This window comes from Triticum aestivum, chromosome 4B, assembly GCF_018294505.1.
Source record: "Triticum aestivum cultivar Chinese Spring chromosome 4B, IWGSC CS RefSeq v2.1, whole genome shotgun sequence".
Taxonomy (NCBI): Eukaryota; Viridiplantae; Streptophyta; class Magnoliopsida; order Poales; family Poaceae; genus Triticum; species Triticum aestivum.
In genome coordinates this window covers 5134860-5141471 of record NC_057804.1, presented here as the reverse complement: position 1 = coordinate 5141471, position 6612 = coordinate 5134860, and the positions used below count along the sequence as shown (strand labels likewise).

General features: G+C 45.8%; 1 pseudogene; it reads right to left on the bottom strand.

Moving 5' to 3' along the window:
• Positions 1 to 762: 762 nt before the first annotated feature.
• On the bottom strand, positions 763 to 1335 carry LOC123094108 (uncharacterized; annotated as a pseudogene).
• Between the last annotated feature and the right edge of the window lie 5277 nt (positions 1336 to 6612).

The window sequence follows — 6612 nt, the reverse complement described above, 5'->3', positions numbered from 1 at the left end:
GGTCCCGGAGTGATTCCCATGATTTACGAACCCCGGGGTGCGTTTACATGTCGGTCATCAACACTCATTGTTTTGGCCGATTCTGGCCCGTTTCATGGACTATTACTCACTGTTTTGGGATCCTGGAGTGATTTCCACGATTAACGAACCCCGGGGTGCGTTTACGTGTCGGTCGTGAACTCTCACAGTTTTGGCCAATTCTGACCCGTTTCGTGGACTATTACTCACTGTTTTGGGGTCCCGAAGCGATTTCCATAGTTGTCTAACCACAAGGTGCGCTTACGTGTCGGTCATCAACACTCACGGTTTTGGCCAATTCTGGTCCGTTTTGTGTAAACCTGAGGATGGTTTGAAAACTGCACCATACCTCAACTGAACCCAGACGAAAATTTCTGTCAGCCAGACCATAACCAAACCCATTTAAAAAATTATCAACCCAACTAAAATCAAACCCACCCGATCTTTCCACCAAACTAAACTAAACCGAGTGCCCATCTATGGTTAAAACCATTTTCTAAAGTGGGTTCAAAACTATTTGCTCTACTGGGTCAACACATAAGGCAGCTCGCAAGCTAACATCCAGGTGGTTCAGTAAGATGGTCACCCGCAAGGTCCTGTTCGGATTCATTGCTGACAAGCTAGTAGATCAATTAATCATATTTTCCTTTCGATCTTGCTTCTTGATTTGCCATGTCATGAGAGCATCAACTGCTGAACCTTGATTGGTAGTGCAACGTAGAGCAACCTGGTGTGCTCGTCCTACTACTGAACCTTGAGGTCAACAGTGTCACACTCTATGACACCGTCATGGAAGTGGCCATTGTCACAGAACTGTAGAGTAAAATCTTCTTGCCGTAAATGTGCACCTTCCAGGTCACGAACGCGGCCTTCAGCGTCGACTAGTTGGCACCGGTCTTGCTGTACACACCCTTCTTCGTGTCGCCGAGCAGGAGCGCCAGTTTGAGGTCGAAGACCAGTGCGACGTAGAAGCCCTCCAGCGGCCAACAGGTCCCAGAAGATGTCGACCTTGCCGTCGTCAATGTCGAGGCTTTTGGAGCCCTTCTTCTTGGAGAAAAGCCCGGGCTTGATGTCCGCCTTGCAGAGGCTCTTGCCAGACAGACCATCGACGACGATGCTGAGGCCCTACCCTATGAGGCTCTTGCTCCAGGTGACCAAGATGACGCAGGGCCGGCGAGCGAACTACGTAAGGTAGAGGCAGGTGACCAGGTTCAGCGACGCGCCCTTTCCAGCGCTGCTCAAGGACGACACTATGTCCGTGATCGCTCGCACTACGCTTTTCAGCAAACACCTTGCGTGTAGCCCCACACCGACCATGTACTCTGTTACGGGCAGCCATGGAGCAAACAGGCCTAAAACAGTTCTCGCAAACCGGGCACGACCCATGGGTTTAACTTTTCGGAACTGTAATTGTTTGAGCCCATACCTGATTATAACCAACCATTTGATACATAAAACCAAACTAAACTAAACCATTGTTAGAGTCAGCCCGTTAACACCTGAACTACACATACCCACATAGAGAAACCGAACCAACAAACCCGGTTACAGCAAAACCATTCTCAGATTTAGTTTCATGGACTATTAGTCAATGGTTTGAGGTCCCGGAGTGATTTCCATGATTAACGAACCCCGGGTTGCGTTTACGTGTCGGTCATCAACACTCACAATTTTGGCCAATTCTGGTCCGTTTTGTAGCCACCGTTTTGGGGTCCCAGAGCGATTTCCACGATTGATGATCCCCGGGGTGCGTTTAGGTGTCCGCCGTCAACACTCACAGCCTTGGACAATTCTGACCCGTTTCGTTTACTCTTACTCACCGTTTTGGGGCCCCGAAGTGATTCCCATAGTTGTTGAACCCCAAGGTGCACTTACGTGTCAGTCATCAACACTCATAGTTTTGGTCGATTCTGGCCCGTTTCATGGACTATTACTCATTGTTTTAGGATCCCGTAGTGATTTCCATGATTAACAAACATCGGGTGCTTTTACATATCGGTTATCAACACTCACAATTTTGGCCAGTTTCATGGACTATTACTTACTGTTTTGGGGTCCCGGCGTGAATTCCACGATTAAGGAACCCCGGGGTCCGTTTACGTGTCAGTCGTCAACACTCACAGGTTTGGCTATCTAACCCGTTTCGTAGACTATTGCTCACCGTTTGGGGTCCCGAAGCGATTTCCATATTTTTGAACCCGAGGTGCGCTTACGTGTCAGTCATCAATACTCACAGTTTTGGCCGATTCTGTCCCGTTACATGGACTATTACTAACTGTTTTGGGGTCCCGGGGTGAATTTCATGATTAACGAACCCTGAGGTGTGTTTACATGTCCGTCGTCAACACTCACACTTTTAGCCAATTCTGACCCGTTTCGTGGACTATTATTCACCGTTTTGGGGTACCGAAGCGATTTCCATAGTTGTTGAACCCCAAGGTGCGCCTATGTGTCGGTCATCAACACTCATAGTTCTGGCCGATTTTGGGCCATTTCGTGGACTATTACTCACAGTTTTGTGGTCCCAGAGAGATTTCCACGATAAATGAACCCCGGAGGCGTTTACATGTCGGTCATCAACACTCACAGTTTTGGCCGATTCTGGGCTGTTTCGGGGACTATTACTCACTGTTTTGGGGTCCTAGAATGATTTCCACGATTAATGAACCCCGGGGTGCGCTTATGTGTCGGTCATCAACACTCTTAGTTTTGGCCAATTCTGACCCGTTTCGTGAACTATTACTGACCATTTTGGGGTCCCGAAGCGATTTCCATAGTTGTTGAACCCCATGGTGCGCTTACGTGTTAGTCATCAACACTCATAGTTTTGGCCGATTCTGACCCGTTTCGTGGACTACTAATCACTATTTTGGGGTCCCGAAGTAATTTCTACGATTTACGAACCCCGGAGTGCGTTTACATGTCGGTCATCAACACTCACTGTTTTGGCCGATTGTGGCATGTTTTGTGGACTATTACTCACTGTTTTGAGGTCCCGGGGTGATTTCCATGATTAATGATCCCCGGGGTGCGTTTACTTGTCGGTCATCAACATTCGTGGTTTTTGTCGATGCTGACATGTTTCGTGGACTATTATCACCATTTTGGGGTCCCAAAGCGATTTCCATGGTTCTCGAACCCCAAGGTGTGCTTACGTGCTGGTCGTCTAGACTCGCAGTTTTGGCCGATTCTGGCCCGTGTTTTGGACTATTACTCAGTTTTGGGGTCCCGAAGTAATTTCCACGATTGACAAATCCCGGGTGCGTTTACGTGTCGGTCATCAACACTCACAATTTTGGCCAATTCTGGTCCGTTTCATGGACAACGTTTTGGGGGTCCTAGAGCGATTTCCATGATTGACCATCCCCGGGGTGCGCTTATGTGTCCATCGTCAACACTCACAGTCTTGGCTAATTCTGACCCGTTTCATGGACTATTACTGATAATTTTTGGGTCCCGAAGCAATTTCCATAGTTTTTGAACCCCAAGGTGTGTTTACGTGTCAGTCATCAACACTCGTAGTTTTGGCCGATTCTGGCCCGTTTCGTGGACTATTAATCACTATTTTGGGGTCCCGAAGTAATTTCTACAATTTACGAACCCCGGGGTGCGTTTACAAGTCGGTCATCAACAATCACTGTTTTGGCCGATTCTGGCCCGTTTCATGCACCATTACTCACTATTTTGAGGTCCCGAAGTGATTTCCACGATTAACGAATCCCGGGGAGCATTTACGTGTCGGTTATCAACACTCGTGTTTTTTGTCGATTCTGACCTATTTCGTGGACTATTACTCACCATTTTGGGGTCCCAAAGAGATTTCCATGGTTGTCGACCCCAAGGTGTGCTTATGTGCTGGTCGTCCAGACTCGCAGTTTGGGCCGATTCTGGCCCGTGTTTTGGACTATTACTCAGTTTTGGGGTCCCGAAGTAATTTCCACGATTGACAAATCCCGGGGTGCGTCTACGTGTCGGTCATCAACACTCACAATTTTGGCCAATTCTGGTCCGATTCGTGGACAACGTTTTGGCGGTCCCAGAGCGATTTCCATGATTGACCATCCCCGGGGTGCATTTACATGTCCGTCGTCAACACTCACAGTCTTGGCCAATTCTGACCCTTTTCGTGGACTATTACTCACCGTTTTGGGGCCCGAAGCAATTTCCATAGTTTTTGAACCCCAAGGTGCGCTTGATGTCTACTATGCAACGTTCTACTTGTAGACGTTGTTGGGCCTCCAAGTGCAGAGATTTGTAGGACAGTAGCAAATTTCCCTCAAGTTGATGACCTAAGGTTTATCAATCTGTGGGAGGCGTTGGATGAAGATAGTCTCTCTCTGCAATGAGTCTCTTGTGTCCCCAACACACCCAATACAACGGTAAATTGTATAGGGGCACTCGTTCGGCGAAGATATGGTAATAGGAGTGCAATATGGATGGTAGATATAGGTTTTTGTAATCTGAAAATATGAAAACAGCAAGGTAACTAAACATAAAGGTGAGCACAAACGGTATTGGGATGCTAGGAAACAAGCCCTAGGGTTCATACTTTGACTAGTGCAAGTTCTTCAACAATAATAACATAATTGGATCATATAACTATCCCGCAACATGCAACAAGAGTCACTCCAAATTCACTAATAGCGCAGAACAAACGAAGAGATTATTGTAGGGTACGAAACCACCTCAAAGTTATTCTTTCCGATGAATCCATTGGGCTATTCCTATAAGTGTCACAAACAGCCCTAGAGTTCGTAGTGAAATAACACCTAAATACACAAACCAACCAAAACCCTAATGTCACCTAGATACTCCAATGTCACCACAAGTATCCGTGCGTATGATTATACGATATGCATCACACAATCTCAGATTCATCTATTCAACCAACACAAAAAACTATGCAACGTTCTACTTGTAGACGTTGTTGGGCCTCCAAGTGCAGAGATTTGTAGGACAGTAGCAAATTTCCCTCAAGTTGATGACCTAAGGTTTATCAATCTGTGGGAGGTGTTGGATGAAGATAGTCTCTCTCTGCAATGAGTCTCTTGTGTCCCCAACACACCCAATACAACGGTAAATTGTATAGGGGCACTAGTTCGGCGAAGATATGGTAATAGGAGTGCAATATGGATGGTAGATATAGGTTTTTGTAATCTGAAAATATGAAAACAGCAAGGTAACTAAACATAAAGGTGAGCACAAACGGTATTGGGATGCTAGGAAACAAGCCCTAGGGTTCATACTTTGACTAGTGCAAGTTCTTCAACAATAATAACATAATTGGATCATATAACTATCTCGCAACATGCAACAAGAGTCACTCCAAATTCACTAATAGCGCAAAACAAACGAAGAGATTATTGTAGGGTACGAAACCACCTCAAAGTTATTCTTTCCGATGAATCCATTGGGCTATTCCTATAAGTGTCACAAACAGCCCTAGAGTTCGTAGTGAAATAACACCTAAATACACAAACCAACCAAAACCCTAATGTCACCTAGATACTCCAATGTCACCACAAGTATCCGTGGGTATGATTATACGATATGCATCACACAATCTCAGATTCATCTATTCAACCAACACAAAAAACTTCAAAGAGTGCCCCATGGTAAACTACTCACGCTTCATCGGAGAGGCAATGCTGTTGATGTAGAAGCCCTCCATGCTCGATTCCCCCTCTGGCAGATCGCTGGAAAAGGCCCCAAGATGGGATCTCACTGGTACAGAAGGTTGCGGTAGTGGAAAAGTGGTTTCATGGCTCCCCCTGATGTTTCTAGGGTATAAGAGTATAAATAGGCGAAAGAAGTACATTGGTGGAGCTACGAGGGGCCCACGAGGGTGGGGGGCACGCCCTCCTGCCCCATGGCCTCCTCGTAGAGTCCCAGACTTCAACTCCAATTCTTCTGGATTGCTTTTGGTCCAAGAAAGATCCTCGCGAAGGTTTCGTTTCGTTTGGACTCCATTTGATATTCCTTTTCTGTAAAACACTAAAATAGGCAAAAAAACAGAAACTGGCACTGGGCCTCCGGTTAATAGGTTAGTCCCAAAAATAATATAAAAGAGCATATTAAAGCCCATTAAACATCCAAAACAGATAATATAATAGCATGGAACAATAAAAAATTATAGATACATTGGGGACGTATCATTGCTTTTGCAAGAAGCAGGGATCGTCAACACCGTAGTCGACTGGGGCAGCAGCGGCATCGGTATCATAGTCTACCAGAGAGAAGAGGGGGAAGAAACAATAAATATAATGCAAACATAAGCATGACGAAGCATGACATGACAATGAGCGGTGCTAGGTATGCCCTAACGCTGTAGTAGGTGATACCGGCGAAGAGGGAAAGCATCCGGGAAAGTATTCCCAGTGTTTCGCGTTTTCGGACAAATGAACCAGAGGTGGATTGTTGCATGTTCGCTATGCTAGAGACGTGCGGCGGACGAATGGACTGCCTATTCGAATTCGTCTTGAAATTCTGAGCAACGTTCATGTATAAAACTTTTCCATCCAAGTTAACGATTATTTTCTACGATTTTTCAAACATTTAAATAATATTCTGAAATTGTTTTAATTAATTAATTCG